The following is a 20,064-nucleotide window of genomic DNA, read 5'->3' as shown; positions in this document are numbered from 1 at the left end:
CGAAGTAAATATTCTCATACACTAGGCTAAATGGTAGATGAATGATTGGATACACGTGCTGAATACATTAACAATCAAGGATATGTAATGTCTATATTTCTCCCGAGGTTGGTTACGTCCTTTTTTAGGAGACATACTAGAAACTACAAAGATATATAATTAATTATTCCCTTTGCGAAGAAGGCGTTTAGCGACATGTTTTCCCTGTACGTGGGTCGCGAGCATATTATCTACTGTTTGGCACATACATTCAAGGACTTGCTTACTGGGCTAAGGATCCACCCTGCACGTTGAGCCTCGAAACCACATTTTGTCCACTCGCCTCTGCCTGCAGCTGAGTTCAAATCAGTTTTCAGAAGCACGATATATAATTTCAGATGTTATACTCAATTGAGTCATGGGGTTTAAACCCCAATGGCTGACATATATATGTATGTATATATATGTATGTATATATATATATGTATATATGTATATATATGTATATATATATATATATATATATATATATATATATATATATATATATATATATCAGTCACTATGCGACCTTCATATCATCAGTGGAGAACCGCCAGCAAGGTGTCCCATACAGCTGCTGCTGCACCTTGCTGGGAGCGATAAGCACCGCCTGCCACACGGTAACGTTATCTCTGGTATCCACTCATCATATGGAGTCGACCTGGTTGCGGTTGGGAGTTACTAATAATGGTATTAAAGCGCGGCATTACGCGCGCTGCTTGTGAGCAAGGAGGAAGCGGACAAGCGGTAACATATAAACGTCTTTATTGTAAGAGCACACTGTAACACTGAACTGCTCCGGGCTGGGCGCCCGGTGTATATCATGAGGCCACGCCTACCCCTCGGGCGTGGCCACCGCCCACTTGGTGCGCGGAATGATGTCACCACGGCAGTGGGCTTTTGTGTCCGCCACACGCGCCCCCCCAGAATTCCCGCGCACCTGGAGGGCCAGTTTGCGGGGCAGACGAATGACCCGGCCGAAGCGCCCCCTGGCGATCGGCGGCGTCCGGGGTGCAGGGATGCCAGGTGGGATGCCCCTGGCTGCCCCTGGGATGGGTGCAGGACCGGGGGGCGGCGTGGCGGCGGGGCTGGGCGGTGCCGGGGGTCCGCCCACAGGAGGGCGGCCCCGACGTGGGGGTCGGGCCACTGGCGGTGGATGGTCCACATCGAGGTGGGCCGGCTTGAGGCGGTCTACCGAAACGCGGTCAGGAGTACCGCCGATGTCCAGGGTGAAGTGCTTCGCCCCGGTCTCCAGCACGCGGAAAGGCCCGTCGTACGGGGGCCGCAGTGGTGTCCGATGGGCATCGTGGCGGACGAAGACGTACTCCGCCGTGCGAAGCTCGGGGCGACGTGCGTCGGTGGGTGCCCGTGGCATGCCGTTGGCACCGGGGCGAACCTCTGGGCGGTCTCTTGCAGAGCGGAGCGCTGCTGTGCCGCGGACCATGGTGCCATGGAGTCGGGGAGGAACTCGCCCGGCACCCGCAGCGGTTGCCCGAAGACCAACTCCGCCGCGGATGCGCGCAGGTCCTCCTTGGGCGCCGTCCGGAGGCCCAGCAGGACCCAGGGGAGCCTGTCGACCCAGCCGCCGTCGTGGAGGGTGGCCGGGAGCGCGGCCTTCAATGAGCGGTGAAATCGCTCACACAGGCCGTTAGCCTGGGGGTGGTAGGCCGTGGTTCGGTGCAGCCGGACCCCGAGCCCCTGCGCAACCACCCCCCAGAGCTCCGAGGTGAACTGGGGGCCGCGGTCGGATGAGATGTCTGAGGGGGCGCTGAACTGGGCGACCCAGGTGGCGATGAAAGCCTGCGCGACATCGGCCGCCGTTGTCGATGCCAAGGGCACGGCCTCCGGCCACCGGGTGGTGCGGTCCACCATGGTGAGGACGTAGGTGAAACCCCGCGAGGGGGGCAGAGGTCCCACCAGGTCCACGTGGACGTGGTCAAACCGGCGTTCCGGCACCGTGAACGGGGCCAACGGGGCCTGGGTGTGCCGGTGCACGTTGGCGCGCTGGCACGCGAGGCACGTCCTGGCCCAGCCGCGGACAGCCTTCCGGAGGCCATGCCAGACGAACTTGTCGGCGATGAGCCTTTGGGAGGCCCTCGCGCCCGGGTGGGACAGGCCGTGGATGGCGTCAAACACCTGGCGCTGCCAGCCCGCGGGCACGATGGGGCGAGGACGCCCGAGGGAGACGTCGCACTAGAGGGCCGCGCCCGCGCCGTCGAACGGCACCTCGGTGACGCGGAGGCCCGTGACGGCGGTCCGCAAGGCCTGGACGTCGGGGTCAGCGGCCTGGTCCGCTGCCATCCGGGCATAGTCGATGCCGAGGTGGACTGCGTGGGCGACGGCCCGGGAAAGGCAATCCGCCACCGGGTTGTCCTTCCCCGCGACGTGCTGGATGTCCTTCGTGTACTCGGACACGGCCGAGAGGTGACGCTGCTGCCGGGCCGACCACGGCTCGGTGACCTTGCCCATCGCGAAGATCAGCGGCTTGTGGTCGACGAAGGCAGTGAACGCACGGCCCTCGAGCAGATGGCGGAAGTGCCTGACCGCCAAGTGAAGTCCGAGCAACTCGCGGTCAAAGGTACTGTAATGGCGTTCGGGCGGGTGAAGCTGCCGGCTAAAGAACGCCAGCGGTTGCCAAGCTCCACGCACCCATTGCTCGTGCACCGCGCCCACCGCGTAGTCCGAGGCATCGGTGGTGAGCGCGATCGGTGCATCGGGCGCCGGGTGCGCGAGCATGGTGGCGTTAGCCAAGGCGAGCTTCGCGCCCGTGAACGCCGTGTCCATCTGCTCGGTCCAGGTAACGTCGCCTTTGCCCGGCTTACCTCGGAGAGCTTTGTGCAGGGGGCGCAGGAGCTGGGCGATACGGGGCAGGAACCGATGGTAAAAGTTCACCATGCCCAGGAACTCCTGCAGCCCTCTGATCGTGCGGGGCGCGGAAACCCCTTCACCGCCTCCACCTTGGCCGGCAGGGGGACGGCTCCGTGCCTGGTGACAGCATATGGTCCATTCGGACCGACGGGCGCGTCTCACCGAGCTCGGGGAGATCCAGGAGGCGGTCGGCCCGTGCGTCGTCTGTGAGGCCGAACGTGGCTAGGAGTAGTCGCTTGAGTGCCTCGTACTTGTGGCCGTCCGGTGGGTGGCGAAGGACGGACACCACTCGAGCGGCCGTGCCGGGCCCGAGGGAGGCGACGACATGGCAGTAGCGCATGTCGTCGTTGGTGAGGCGCCGAAGCTGAAATTGGGCTTCGGCTTGAACGAACCAGAAGTTTAATCGCCATTGCCTTGTCGTTGGCCATTGCAATGGCGTCGTGTTCGGAAGGATCGCTACGGCAGATCCAACGTTGAGGGTCACCAGTAAAGCGCGGCGTTACGCGCGCTGCTTGTGAGCAAGGAGGAAGCGGACAAGCGGTAACATATAAACGTCTTTATTGTAAGAGCACACTGTAACACTGAACTGCTCCGGTCTGGGCGCCCGGTGTATATCATGAGGCCACGCCTACCCCTCGGGCGTGGCCACCGCCCACTTGGTGCGCGGAATGATGTCACCACACCAGTGGGCTTTTGTGTCCGCCACAGTATCTGTAATCTGGTTCTCCAACCTAATGAGCGGACAGCATGACGTCATCGCCATGCATGTCCGCATTGCCTGCAAAGCTCCAGAGGAACCATCCAGCAGTGCGTCATTACGGATTATAAATTCAGATACTGTCACAAGTGCATGCAAAACTCACAGTTACGACCTGGTTTCGCCCTTGTTGGGGCTTCATCAGGGCAACGCAGTGAGGCTTTCCATACACTTGTAACTCTGTGAACCTTTCGGTTTTTATATCAGTCACTATGCGACCTTCATATCATCAGTGGAGAACCACCAGCAAGGTGTCCCATACAGCTGCTGCTGCACCTTGCTGGGAGCGATAAGCACCGCCTGCCACACGGTAACGTTATCTCTGGTATCCACTCATCATATGGAGTCGACCTGGTTGCGGTTGGGAGTTACTAATAATGGTATCTGTAATCTGGTTCTCCAACCTAATGAGCGGACAGCATGACGTCATCGCCATGCATGTATGCATATATATATATATATTGTTATGAATTTTGGTGGAAGGGAATATATAGATTTAGGTAGATCTGAATAGGTATCATACTTCGTCTGTCGTGCTAGAGAATCTCACCTGTAATAAGTTCTGTGTTTTGGTGGTTTGTATGATTAAGGTGTGTCTTCATCCCCATTACGAGGAATGGGGCCTGATAAATAGTTCTAGGGAATAAGATAATTCCCCTGTGTGTCAGATCTGGTTATCATACCTGTGTCCCTTATGGCAACGCACTCTTGTAGACACTTAGATAGGCCCTTAGTGCAAACACTAATTAAATCCCCCTCCGCCACAAGACAATAATACTTACAGGAATAACAGGCAGGGAGCCAGTTCGGGGCACTGCCGATGCAGTTGCAGCCAGCCACATCACCACAGGCAGAAAGCCACATCTGGGCACCGCCGATGGGCCCGCATCCAGCCACATCATCACCAGCTGGCATAGCAACACACATTGAGCAGGCAAGCTGAGAGCCACGCCCAAGAGAACCCATGACTGGCCAGGGGAGGGGCGAGCAAAAAGCAGGGCACCGATTGGCAGAGTAAGGGAGGACGTGCGATTGGTGAGGGGAAGGGCAGGAAGCTCCCCCGTGATTGGGGGTGAGAAAGGTGGAAGGAAGCGGCAGACTGAATGGCCACCGACGGATGGCATGACATGAAGGGCAAAAAGCGCTCAGCCAATGAGAGGACACCAACGAGGTGAGAAGATTCGAGAAGTCGAGGGGCACCGTGCTGGTTGGGGGAGAGGAGGGCTGACGTCACATGACGGCGAGTAAGACCTCTCGCTCACCGGCATTTTCCTCTCTTCCTTAGCCCTCTTGCTCTGGACTGTCCGATTGAGCTCTTCCCTTTGTCCTTCTCGTGTCGGCTGCCTTCCTGTTGGACCTCCCTTCTGCCCTTGCTTTTTGTCCCATTTTGGGAGTTTCGCTTCGAAAAACGTTGGAGCGCCGACGATTCTCTTCCCCGGTGTTCACATCCGAACGGCGAGTGTACGAGCTGCAGCAGCCGGGAGACCATTGCACGCTCGCTCGCTTGGTGCAAGAGGCCTGGTGAACGGGGGCGCGGGGAGGCAGGCGTCGGACGACAGTGCTCAAGCCCGACAATGCCTGATGGACAATACACACCACAGATAAGCCAGCACAAACGCAAACACGACGATTCTTTTATTTGAATAAACCCTTGTCTTGTATGTGAAGTGAGGTGTGCGGGATCCCAACCTAGGTATTACTTCTTACCGTCATGTCCATTGTTCTCGGGTTCCGTAAAAATAAGTAGTTTCTTGTTGTACATAATTCCGTGTTCGTGTGAATTTAATCACTTTGCAGGTGAAGACTGCGCGGGGCCGACAGGTAAGCGACAATAACGACAACGGGATTGCAGTGTTACGATTACATTTACTATATTATTAGTAATAACGCTGTTATTATTATTACGAAAACGATAAACCTGGGCTAATTTGTCCGAAGAGGCCTGAAGGCGAGCCATGAAAGCATGAAGCCTGTATAAGGCCTATAAGTACTGTGTCGTTGGAAGACCAGTAATGCCTATGCTTTCGATATTTGATGTTCATTTTAACAATTGGTTTGTTTGTGTTTCACATGGAATGAAAAACGTCAAGGTAGAGCATGGCGTTTGTGATATATGACAGGTTCGACGATATGTTCGGCCTGAATGGCACAGGAATCAAAATGGCGGTGTGCCGAATCAGCCATCGTACTCCATGATGACATTACAGATGTAATTACATCACATCACCATATCACGTGACCATATCCTCAGCTCTCATTGTTGTACGTTTGAGGGGACATACAAACATACATATTGTCAGACAAACACAGACGGCATACAGTGCATTCAGAAAGTATTCAGACCCCTTCACTTTTTTCACATTTTGTTATGTTGCAGCCTTATGCTGAAATCGTTGAAATTCATTTTTTCCCTCATCAATCCACACTCAATACCCCAAAATGAAAAATAGAAAACAGGATTTTAGAAAGTTTTGCAAATTTATTAAAAAGAAAAAACTGAAATATCACATTGACATAAGTATTCATACCCTTTCCTATGACACTTGAAATTTAGATCAGTTGCCTCCCATTTCTCTTGATCATCTTTGAAATGTTTCTACACCTTGATTGGAGTCCACCTGTGGTAAATTCAACCATGTAAGGTATTTCAACCATGTAAATTCAACCATGTAAATTCAACCAGGAAAAGTACACCCCATGTAAAGTTTTGACTTTTTCAACATATTTCAACATACAGCTATTTGATCTTCATTTCAACAATATTTATAGATAAAGGTGATATAATATAACAAATATCATGAAACATTTACATTTTGTAGTCCATTGTATAATTTAAATAAACATAAATGCAAATTTCGCATGTGGAAAAAGTAAGTACACCCCTACATTTATCACTACTTCAAATACCTAAAATTAGAATCAGGTGCACCAGCCCAGGTGCAAATGATTAGAACATCGTTAGAGAAGATCTTGGAGGAACCTGTCTTATTTAAACCTCAGACATTTAGTTTGGTTTGCTCTTTGTTGTTGAAGTGTGCGGTGTCACCATGCCTAGATCAAAAGAGCTCTCTGAGGCCTTCAGAAAGAAGGTTATAGATGCCTACGAGTCTGGGAAGGGATTTAAAAAGATCTCCAAACAATTTGAAATCAATCATTCGACACTCCGGAAGATCATCTACAAGTGGAGACGATTCCAAACAACTGCCAACTTGTTCAGGCCAGGTCGCCCCAGCAAGTTCAGCCCGAGAGCAGACCGCAAGATGCTGAAATAAGTCTCGAAGATCCCCAGAAAGTCATGACGTGACCTACAGGTAGCTCTTGCCACTCTAAATGTCAAAGTGCACGAGTCTACCATTAGAAAGAGGCTGCACAAATTTGATCTACATGGGAGGTGTGCCAGGAGGAAACCTTTGCTGTCCAGAAAGAACATCAGGGCAAGACTAAAGTTTGCCAATGAACACCTCGGCAAAGACCAGCACTTCTGGAACAATGTGCTCTGGACAGATGAGTCAAAGGTATAGCTATTTGGCCACAGTAGCAGAAGACATGTTTGGCGAAAACCAAGAACAGCATTTCACCACAAGAAGTTGATACCAACTGTAAAGCATGGTGGTGGAAATATTATGGTTTGGGGCAGCTTTCTGCATCAGGGCCTGGGCAGCTCACCATCACAGAATCCACTATGAATTCTTCATTGTACCAGAGGGTGCTTGAGGATAATGTGAGGCCATCTGTCAGAAAGTTGAAGCTCAACCGAAGTTGGACCTTGCAACATGACAATGACCCTAAACATACCAGTAAATCCACCAAGGAATGGCTGAAAAGAAAGAAATGGAGGGTTGTGGAATGGCCAAGTCAAAGCCCGGATCTAAATCCCATCGAGATGTTGTGGGAGGATTTGAAACGAGCTGTCCATGCAAGAAACCCCTCAAACATCGCACAGCTGAAAGAATTCTGCATGGAGTGGGCAAAAATTTCTCCCAGTCGATGTCAGAGACTGTTAGACAGTTATAAGAAACGCCTCCTTGAGGTTGTTTCTGCCAAAGGGGGCAATACCACCTATTAGAGCCAAGGGTGTACTTACTTTTTCCACATGCGAAATTTGCATTTATGTTTATTTAAATTATACAATGGACTACAAAATGTAAGTGTTTGATGATATTTGTTATATTATATCACCATTATCTTTCAATATTATTGAAATGAAGATCAAATACCTGTAAGTTGAAATATGTTGAAAAAGTCAAAACTTTACATGGGGTATACTTACTTTTTCACGTGACTGTAAGTATTCATACCCTTTGCTATGACGCTTGAAATTTAGCTCAGGTGCCTCCCATTTCTCTTGATCATCTTTGAGATGTTTCTACACCTTGATTGGAGTCCACCTGTGGTAAATTCAATTGATTGGACATGATTTGAAAAGGCACACACCTGTCTCACAGCTGACAATACATATCAGAGCAAATACCAAGCCATGAGGTTGAAGGAACTGCCTGCAGAGCTCAAAGACAGGATTGTGTCGAGGCACAGATCTGGGGAAGCCTACAAAAAAAATTCTGCTGCATTGAAGGTTCCCTAGAGCACAGTGGCCTCCATAATTCATAAATGGAAGAAGTTTGGAACAACCAGGACGCTTCCTAGAGCTGGCCGCCTGGCCAAACTGAGGAATCGGGGAAGAAGTGCCATGGTAAGGGAGGTGACCAAGAACCCGCTGGTCACTCTGGCTGAGCTCCAGAGATCCTGTGTGGAGATGGGAGAAACTTCAAGAAGGACAACCATCACTGCAACACTCCACCGATCTGGGCTTTATGGCAGAGTGGCCAGACGAAAGCCAAACAGATCAATCTTGGTTTCATCAGACCACAGAATCTTGTTTCACACAGTCTGAGAGTCATTTAGGTGCTTTTTTGCAAACTCCAAGCGAGCTTTCATGTGTCTTTCACTGAGGAGAGGCTTCAGTCAGGCCACTCTGCCATAAAGCCCAGATCCGTGGAGTGTTGCAGTGATGGTTGTGCTTCTGGAATTTTCTACCATCTCCACACAGGATATTTGGAGCTCAGCCAGAGTGACCATCGGGTTCTTGGTCACCTCTCTTACCAAGGCCCTTCTCCCCCGATTGCTCAGTTTGGCCGGGCGGTCAGCTCTAGGAAGCGTCCTGGTTGTTCCAAACTTCTTCCATTTAAGAATTATGGAGGCCACTTTGCTGTTGGGAACCTTCAATGCAGCAGAGATTTTTTTTTGTCGGCTTCCCCAGATCTGTGCCTCGACACAATCCTGTCTCTGAGCTCTGCAGGCAGTTCCTTCGACCTCATGGCTTGGTTTTTGCTCTGATATGCATTGTCAGCTGTGAGACCTTATATAGACAGGTGTGTGCCTTTCCAAATCATGTCCAATCAATTGAATTTACCACAGGTGGACTCCAATCAAGGTGTCGAAACATCTCAAAGATGATCAAGAGAAATGGGAGGCACCTGAGCTAAATTTCAAGTGTCATAGCAAAGGGTATGAATACTTATGTCAATGTGATATTTCAGTTTTTTCTTTTCAATATATTTGCAAAACTTTCTAAAATCCTGTTTTCTCTTTGTCATTATGGGGTATTGAGTGTAGATTGATGAGGGAAAAAATGAATTTAAACGATTTCAGCATAAGGCTGCAACATAACAAAATGTGAAAAAAGTGAAGGGGTCTGAATACTTTCTGAATGCACTGTACATGTATTTTTATATGTATACAAGCCGAAATCTAATCGGCTTGTTCTTGTTACCTATCCAACTCCTCCACAGAGTTTTGTCATAACTTTTCCACAAGTTTTGCTCATGCTATATATCGTTCTTGGCTCCATCTCTCAACGGTGAAGAATCAATTATGTTTTAGTGAACAGCAGTGAACCTCACCAACACCTACATTTCACCTACCTCGCCATTTCTCTATTCCTGATGCAAATCCTTATGCTTCCCAAAACATGATCCATGACATATGCACTGGGTCAGCATAGTAACATTATTGTCGTTACCATCATGGGACAATAAATCCGTTCATATTATTATACTTCTGTCCATTCTAATTTCTCACATTTTACCTCTCTTGCTTGGACAAACTGTAGACAGCTTGGACAAACAGTTGGTTTTATTCTGGCATAAAAGTTATCCCTTTTCTGTGTGAGCGTGTTGAAAAGTAATGCCTCCTATTTTCTTTCTCCAAAACAGGCAAAGAGATTCAAATGAAACAAGCGTTACGCCTAGGTCACCCGTCGGTGAAGTGATGTGAGTTGACAAAGTGGAAGACACAGAAAACATGGAAGAGTCGATAATATTTGCGAGTGGGTTGGAGACACACCCACGCACCAGATTAGAAGTTAGTAGTTCGTTTATTTTTCAAGATATTCCGCTCACAAGGTTCAGACATATATGGTGGCGGCCATCTTGGATTTTGGCGTGGCGACCCAATTTTCAATAGCGTTCTTCCTTATGCCTAGATACAGTCGCGCACCAGATTAGAAGTGAGTAGTTGGTTTATTTTCCAAGATATTCCGCTCACAAGGTTCAGACATATATGGTGGTGGCCATCTTTGATTTTGACGTAGCGACCCAATTTTCAATAGCCTTCTTCCTTATGCCTAGATACACCCAGACACCAGATTAGAAGTTAGTAGTTCGCTTATTTTTCAAGATATTCCGCTCACAAGGTTCAGACATACATGGCGGCGGCCATCATGGATTTTGACGTGGCGACCCAATTTTCAATAGCGTTCTTCCTTATGCGTAGATACACCCACACACCAGATTAGAAGTTAGTAGTTTGCTTATTTTTCAAGATATTCCGCTCACAAGGTTCAGACATTTACTTTTCAAGATATCGCGCTCACAAGGTTTATATATGGTGACAGCCATCTTGGATTTTGACGTGGTGACCTAATTTTCAACAGGGTTCTTCCATATGCCTAGTTGCACCCACACACCAAATTAGAATTCGGTCCTTCACTTACGCACGCACGTCCGCACGCACGCATGCACCGACGCACGCACGCACGGACTGACGGATGCACGCATGCACGGACGGACGGACGGACGCACACACGGACGGAGGGAAAAACCATAGTCCCCCTTTCGCTCCGCAGTGCGACGGGGGACAACAAAGTGCAGTCTCCACCTTCGTTCTTCCCACCACTGGGTGTAAAGTTTCGTGATTCTGACAGATGTCTTCGTGCTAGGTTGATCAAGATGGCAGAGGGCAGCACAACGTTATCGGTGTTGTGAAGTGTGAAGCGATTGAGATGACTGGAGATAAGCGTTGAGATTACTGTCTGGAGATGAGAGTTGAGATGACTGACTGGAGATGAGATGACTGGAGATAAGCGTTGAGATGACTGACTGGAGATGAGATGACTGGAAATAAGAGTTGAGATGACTGACTGGAGATGAGAGTTGAGATGACTGACTGGGGCTGAGATGACTGGAAATAAGAGTTGAGATGACTGACTGGGGATGAGAGTTGAGATGACTGACTGGAGATGACATGACTGGAGATGAGAGTTGAGATGACTGACTGGAGATGAGAGTTCAGATGACTGACTGGGGCTGAGATGACTGGAAATAAGAATTGAGATGACTGACTGGAGAAGACATGACTGCAGATGGGAGTTCAGATGACTGACCAGAGAAGACATGACTGGAGATGAGAGTTGAGATGATTGAATGGAGATGACATGACTGGAGATGAGAGTTGAGATGACTGACTGGAGATAAGATGACTGAAGATGAGAGTTGGGTGCACCATTATCATCATTAGAGTAAGAGACGGTCAGTGGAGTACCGCCACAAAGGATCACCAGGCTCCACTTGACTCGGTCAGATTTTCATCTCTTCCCCAAACGTAAGCAACAACTTTGTGGAAAACATGTCTCGCCCACTGTAGAGTGCTGGTTAAGTCATCATAATTCACAGTACTATTGTGACGACATCACTCAACTACTTGAACTTTGGTAGAAATATGTGCCCCGTAGTTGTGATTATGTTGAGAAAGAAATATTTTCAATGGTAGAATAAAGATTGTTTTTAGTAGCTGTCTATGTTCAACTCGAAGGTATTTGCCTGTGTCGGAGAGGAGTTGGTTCCACAGGAGGAAAAAAAGAGGAAATGTGTGACATTGTGGACAGCCATAGTAACTGATGATGTGAAATCCTGTTGCACTTGATAAATTGACATGCAGTTCCCCATGGGAAAACACAGGTTATTCCAGGTGAAGTCCAACTCTTTGCAGTGTTTATCCTTGGGTCTTATTTATTATCATGGCAAATGCTCATTGAATTGGTAACGTAGCTGAAAAGGTATAGGTGGAATCTTTGGAAACAGCTTCGAGATTATGCAACTATGGAACAAATATCCAAACAAGCTTACCAAAAAGACACTCACCAAATGAACGCACAACATGCGTTTGAAAGTGATGGATTTTGTTTTGTTTTTGTTTTTTTTCAGAATATTTGCCAAAGGTCAGTGCTCAGGTAGTTGTAAGTAAAGAATTTGTTTGCGTGCATAAAACTGATGCTGACTTTGCAAGGCACGCAGCAGGATCACTAATATTTTTTTTTAAGAAGAAGAAGATAGAAAGTTGTGTGTCTCGTGAAAATCATAAACCATAAATAATAAAAGTCATAAAGCATGTACATGGATGAAGAATAATTGTGTAACATTTATGTGTTGGGGTTACATCAGGACTTATCTGATCCATGTGGCATGTGCAGCATACAACGCCTTATTTAATCTTTTCCTGTCAAATTTATTAAGAATTGCAATTTTTATTGTGACGTTTAACTTGGTCATGAGAAAATAATTTTGCACATAAACAGATTTTATGTTATAAACAAATTTTGCTGTAAACAGAATTCGAGGTCAAATTTGAATCGATGAACTTTGCTTTCACATGTCATTAAAGAGAATAATATTTGCTACTTACGGCAATTCCTCAAAGATTAATTGTTTTGTCCTATTAATAATGTTTAAATTACTTACATCGTCTATTTTTATTTTGTCATTGTACTTAATTAATCATATGACCCCTTTTAGTGCTGACAATAAAACTGGCAATGGATGCGCATGTTTTGCTTTGTGAAGAGCTGCACACACTCGGCCAGAAAGCCTTTAGCATGATGGGATTGGATCATTGCCATTGCGTCAGTCTCGCTATAAACTTTATTGTCCCATTATTAAATTTCTGCCAATTAAGGATCAGAAGGAAATTAAAATGAAATAATACAGATATTACATTATAATCTTGCTTAGTTTAGCCTGTTCTTGTTGAAAAGACTGTCCTGGTGGATACAGAGAGGTAAATGACAAGGTCACGCAGATGGAGTTCAAATATAATTTGGACAGAAGGGAAACACCCCTATAAAATTTCACGGAATTTCCTTTTGAACTACACTTTTGGGGAGTCTTTAGGAGGTTTATTGTTCTGGATTATTTCCACCTATACTTCTTTAGAACAGCCATCCTACAGGCGAAGTAAATGTGGGGACATCAATAACCACTGTGTTTAAACATTACAAAATGGAAATCTTTATAGAGCGGTGAGGAATTTTCTCAACCTAATGTTGAGAGATGTGCTAACCACAGTGGGAACAAGATCAAATGAAATTTTGAGCTTGAGCCTTCTGCAAAGCAAAACGTCGTGAGCCTATGTGGTTTTAGAAACTTTACTATGCGGAGTTAAAGGCCACTTGTCGGCCATCTTTGGTCAGACCACAAAACAAAATCAACTGCATATGTATACTCTCATGTATGTTATTTGTGCCAGGTTTGAACAAAATCGGTCCATGCATGTCCGAGAAATGGTTGGTGACACTTTTAAGTAACAAAATGGCCGTCAGTCAGCCATCTTGAATCTAATCTCGGAAAAAAATGACCTGCATATGTAAGCCATCATTCATGATCTGTGTGCTAAGTTTGAACAACATTGGTAAATGCATATCCGAGAAATGGTTGAGGATGTGGTCAATATCGGGGTTTTTTTTACAACTAAAATGGCCGCCAGTCTCCCAGTCAGCCATATTTGATCAGATTGCAAAATAGAGTGAGGTGCACGTGTATGCCATCATCTCCTATGCTTGTGCCAGGTTTGAACAAAATCGGACCATGCATGTTCAATAAATGCTTTGGGACATGTTTCTATACAATTATAAAATTGAAATCTTGCGTGTTTGTATGTAACATTCGATCGGTCCGGGGGCGTGGCTTACCCCTTTGAGAGAGTAGTAATATCCACCATTTTATTAACTCGCATAGCTTTGAGGCCTGTTTTGTAGGCCCGTGGTGTCTTGTTCTCTCTCTGTTTTATTTCAAATCAAATTCGATATATCATTTCATTTTTCACAGTCGCTAACATAGTTTTAGACTCGGTTGAAAAAAAACGGGAAGAAAATCCGATGAAAGTTTCCGTTTATAGAACGAAATGAATTCTGAAAGGCTTGTATCTTCAAGGCCATTGAGTCTGTCCCACGCCTTTATCTTCAATGTAAGTCGCCATCTGATTTCATTTTTATCGATGGTTTTAGACTCGGTAAAAGAAATAATTGAGAACATTCACGCACACACGGGAAATTGCAGATATATTTTAAAAATCGCACCACGTTGATATACGAAAATACACCGCCTAAAATAACAGGCATACAGTATATATCTTCGTTATTTCATTCAACATTATAACCCGGAAGTAAAATATGTTTCAGGAAATTACCGAGAGATATTTCTTCGATTTTTTTTATTACTTATATGCGCATACACTTTAAATAGGTTTATTTGAAATCTTTAATTTTCACAATGTAATTTATTTGTCATTTGATAATCGGCAAAACTATAGCACAAACACAATACTATTTGCAGGAAGAATGTCGTATCAACCCTCCGACGGCGCTACGGACGCGGACAACGAATCACACCTCACGTCTATGGACGCGAATAGCAACATCCGCACGAATCAGTCATCAATGATTTTCATTGACGCGCCTGGAGGCACAGGGAAGACGTTTCTTATTAACCTGATTCTCTCTAAAGTGAGAGCGAGTGGAGAAGTTGCCCCCTGCGGTGGCCTCATCTGGCATAGCTGCTACCCTCATGCCTGGTGGAAGAACAGCGCACTCAAGGTTCCAAATCCCTCTGACACCGAGGGAAGATGGCGTATGCAACATCGATAAAAATTCCACTATCGCAGACCTCTTTCGAAGTACAAAACCCATCGTGTGGGATGAGTGTCCTATGATCAGGAGAGAGAGTTTCGAGGCTGTGGAACGCACGTTGCGTGATGTATGTGACAAAGACGAGCCTTTTGGAGGGATCTTGACGATATGCTGTGGTGATTTCCGTCAACGTGATCGGAGATAAGGGCCGAAATCACGTGTCACAGGTAAGTGATTTAGAACGCTGGAGAGGTGAGCCTTATGGCTTGCTGGCCCAAATAATCTCCCTGATGATGTCCAGCGTTCGCTTTAGTTCTATTCTCATATCTATTCAAACTGACATTGACCCAACGGGTCATGGGTCGTCTAGGGGTAGCATCATCATCATCATCATTGGCTGAGGGGTCACATCATTGGCTGAGGGGTCACATCATTGGCTGCGGGGTGGCATCATTGGCTGAGGGGTCTTCTCCTCACTGCTCATTACTAAAAACTGCTCTTCTATGTGAGGATTGATAAATAAAAGCAATTAGAACCAGTAAATTTAGTTTTATATGGCATTTTGCCTCTCTATTAGAAAGTGTGAGAAAATTATATATCTTCACCATAGGTTGACCTTAGACCCCCACTGTAACCATGGTAACCCCTTAATTATATATAATAACATTGACCCAACGGGTCATGGGTCGTCTAGGGGTAGCATCATCATCATCATTGGCTGAGGGGTAGCATCATTGGCTGAGGGGTAGCATCATTGGCTGAGGGGTAGCGTCATTGGCTGAGGGGTAGCATCATTAGCTGAGGGGTGTCGCCCCTCAGCCAATGATGTCGCAGCTATGCCAGATGAGGCCACCGCAGGGGGCAACTTCTCCACTCGCTCTCACTTTAGAGAGAATCAGGTTAATAAGAAACGTCTTCCCTGTGCCTCCAGGCGCGTCAATGAAAATCATTGATGACTGATTCGTGCGGATGTTGCTATTCGCGTCCATAGACGTGAGGTGTGATTCGTTGTCCACGTCCGTAGCGCCGTCGGAGGGTTGATACGACATTCTTCCTGCAAATAGTATCGTTTGTGCTATCGTGAGGGGCGACATCATTGGCTGAGGGGCGACATCATTGGCTGAGGGGTGGCATCATTGGCTGAGGGGTGGCATCATTGGCTGAGGGGTGGCATCATTGGCTGAGGGGTGGCATCATTGGCTGAGGGGTGGCATCATTGGCTGAGGGGCGACATCATTGGCTGAGGGGCGACATCATTGGCTGAGGGGTAATAAAGCTTGCACCGAACTCTTCATTGCACCGAATTAAATAAGAGTAGGCCCCTCCGACACCCCATGGCAGCTTCCAAGTGCCAGGTTTGCCAGGTTTGCTGCAATTGACTCTTTAGCCACTTTGCTGCATTTCATCCACTGTTTGCTGCATTTGACTCCATTACGCACGAGGTAACCAACGGAGAAGAAAGGCGTGTCTTCACCTCATCATCGGGGGGGAGGAGTCAGCCAAGCGCGAGGAACAAGGCGTGGCTTTGCCAACGCGTCATCAAGAGGGGCGGGATCGGTAGCCCTCGCGACCAATCAAGGCCGAGGCGAGCTGACCGAGGGGCATTGGCTGAGGGGTGACATCATTGGCTGAGGGGCGACATCATTGGCTGAGGGGCGACATCATTGGCTGAGGGGCGGCATCATTGGATGCGGGGTGGCATCATTGGATGCGGGGTGGCATCATTGGCTGAGGGGCGACATCATTGGCTGAGGGGCGACATCAGTGGCTGAGGGGCGACATCAGTGGCTGAGGGGCGACATCATTGGCTGAGGGGCGACATCATTGGCTGAGGGGCGACATCATTGGCTGAGGGGCGGCATCATTGGCTGAGGGGCGACATCATTGGCTGAGGTGTAGCATCATTGGCTGAGGGGTCACATCATTGGCTGAGGGGTAGCATCATTGGCTAAGGGGTCACATCATTGGCTGCGGGGTGGCATCATTGGCTGAGGGGTCTTCTCCTCACTGCTCATTACTAAAAACTGCTCTTCTATGTGAGGATTAAATTATATGTCTTCGCCATAGGTTGACCTTTGACCCCCCACTGTAACCATGGTAACCCCTTAATTATATATAATAACATTGACCCAACGGGTCATGGGTCGTCTAGTAAGTAACAAAATGGGCGTTAGCCAGCCATCTTGGATCTAATCTCGAAAGAAAACGACGTGCATATGTAAGCCATAATTCATTATCTGTGTGCCAAGTTTGAACAACATCGATAAATGCATGTCCGAGAAAGGGTTGATAACATGTTCAACATTGGGTTTTTTACAACTAAAATGGCCGCCAGTCTGCCATCTTTGTTCGCATCTCGAAACAAAATAACGTGCATATGTATACCATCATGTATTGTCTTTTCAACAAGTATGAATAAAATTGGTCCATAAATCTCCGAGATATGGTTGCAGTGGACGCATGCACAGATGGACAGACGAGACCCAATCCATAAGCCCCCGTTTCGCACTAAGTCCAACAGGGGATAATAACCCGTTCTTGATAGAGTGACCCGACTTTTATATTATATAGTGATCGGGTAACCCAACATTTCAGAAGAAAAACATATAAAACAAGAAAGAGCAATCAGAGATGGCAAACCCTTGCCAGGATGTATTTTCAGTGGTATTTAAGGCTTTTGTGTTAAAACAACTATGGCGGCCGAACCACGTGACCAATGACGTAATCATTGTTGTTTTTCTAAACTAATTTATTCCTAGATTATGCTCAAGAAATTTCATATTGATCAGATAAAGTTTTGTACTTGTCGAATTATGACGTCATGATGGAGGCACCTATGACATCATCATTAAGATATTTTATTCCCTATGGAGAGTTCCTTACAATGAGCCATGTCTCAATTTTTTCTATGCAGCGCTTTTAGAGATATAGAGGTGCAAATGTTTTCAGTTTTTCCAAGATGGCGGCAGAACCACGTGACTGATGACGTCATCATTATTATTTTTTCTCCAACAATTTATGCCTACGTCATGTATAAAACAACGTCATTTATAAAACACACACACAGTTTGGGGACGGACGTTCAAGAAATTTCATCTTGATCGGATGAAGTTTTGTACTTGTCGAATTATGACATCATAATGGAAGCACCTATGACATCATCATTGACGTGTTTTATTCCCCATGGAGAGTTCTTTACAATGAGCCATGTCTCAATTTTTTCTATTCAAAGCTTTCGGAGATATAGAGGTGCAAATTTTTTCGTTTTTTCCAAGATGGCGGCCGAACCACGTGACCTATGACGTCATAATTATCATTAAAAAATTATACAGGTGGAGTTGCACCTCTGGTGAAAATTTCCTGTCAATCGGACCAGTGAAAATCATATTATATCAAGTTGCAGAGAAAATCATATTTATTTCTGTGCGGACAAACACACAAACAGACAGACAAATGAAAAATTGATCAGAGACCGAGGACTTGCCGGAATGTACTTTTTTTTTTATCGGCCATTTTGGATCAAGGTTTTTCGGTTTTTCTAAGATGGCGGCCAAACCACGTGACCGATGACGTCATCATTATTTGTTTTCTAATCTAATTTATTCCTAGATTATGCTCAATAAATTTCATCTTGATCGGATAAAGTTTTGTACTTGTCGAATTATGACGTCATAATGGAGGCACCTATGACATCATCATTAACATATTTTATTCGCCATGGAGAGTTCTTTACAATGAGCCGTCTCAATTTTTTCTATTCAGCACTTTCGGAGATATAGAGGTGCAAAGTTTTTCAGTTTTTCCAAGATGGCGGCCGAACCACGTGACCGATGACGTCATCATTATTATTTTTTTCTCCACCAGTTGATGTCGACATGGCACTCAAGAAATTGCATTGATTGGATGAAGTTTTGTACTTGTCGAATTATGACATCATAATGGAGGCCTTGGGCCGAGAGAGTTAAAATTGGGTACAGTTTATTCCAGGGAAACAAGATTATGCTCAAGAAATTTCATCTTGATCGGATTAAGTTTTTTAATGTCGAATTATGACGTCATAATGGAGGCCTTGGGCCGAGAGAGTTAAAAATTGGGCACAGTCTATTCCAGACCAAGGCAAATATGTGTGTAAAGTATGGTGATGCTATGTGCAACGATGTAGACGTAGTACTGCGCACAAACAGACAGACAGACAAACCAACCAACCAACATACTTGCCGGATTCTTTTCCAGCAAGTAACAATCAGACAAACAAACGGACTCAAATGCGATACCCTCTCCTCAGGCGAGGGTAACTAGAAAGGCACTAAGTAGAGCACATAACTCCGCCAGGCTGAACTCTTTACGTTTTGTATCCCACTAGGCTGGATCTGGATCCAGATCTTCATCAAAATTGAATCAATTCGTCCTTGTCACACTCCCAAACTGTCCACCAAATATCATCCAAATCTGTCCACAACTTTTTCAGATATCCTGTTCATAAACAGACAAACAAACATTCAGACAGACAGACAGACAAACAGACGAGTGAAAACATAATGTCCGCCCACCTTTGGTGGCTGAGGTAATCAGACGTTTCATCCTGTCGGCCGTAAATGATGAACATTACCATGTGTGTATATATATAGGCGCCGTAAGGCCGTAAGGCCACAGAGCACTCGTGGGTTGGTGTATCGATGCTGGCATGCGTGCTCTCTCTATGCATAACATCTGCATGTGTTCCTCCAAAAACAGGTCCTGGATCGTAGTGTAAATATCAGCGTAGTCTTGTGTAAATAATGCTCCCTACCGGCTGTATGTTTAGTTTGCGAATTCTTTCCGCGATTCGGTTATCCTGTGGGTGTGTTTCTGTGAGGAGAAGGGTGCAACGTCGCAGGGGGACATATTTACTCATTTGTGAATATCTGTAAAACTGTCGCACTCAGGGTAGAGTTAATAGTAGAGGGAACTACATCTGAGTGCCACACTAAAATAGGTAAAAATTTATCGGGTCGGGACGCCCCGAGGGTAGAGAAGGGTGCAATGTTGCGGATATGGGATTTGGCCTCTATATCCGCTTGTAAATATTCCCCTATTTCCCCAGTACTCCCCAACTATCCCCAATCCCCCATTCCCTAGTCCCATTGTCTGTAAACAACACTCTGTAGAACCGACCTTCCCCTTTTTCCCCCATTAACTGTCGTGCCCAGGTTCACCGCATCTCACGTAGACAACTATAGGACCTCTTGCTAGTTATTCTTAG

Source organism: Myxine glutinosa, chromosome 1 (assembly GCF_964187855.1).
Source record: "Myxine glutinosa chromosome 1, kmMyxGlut1.1, whole genome shotgun sequence".
Classification (NCBI taxonomy): Eukaryota; Metazoa; Chordata; class Myxini; order Myxiniformes; family Myxinidae; genus Myxine; species Myxine glutinosa.
Note: the sequence above shows the minus strand (reverse complement) of the source record.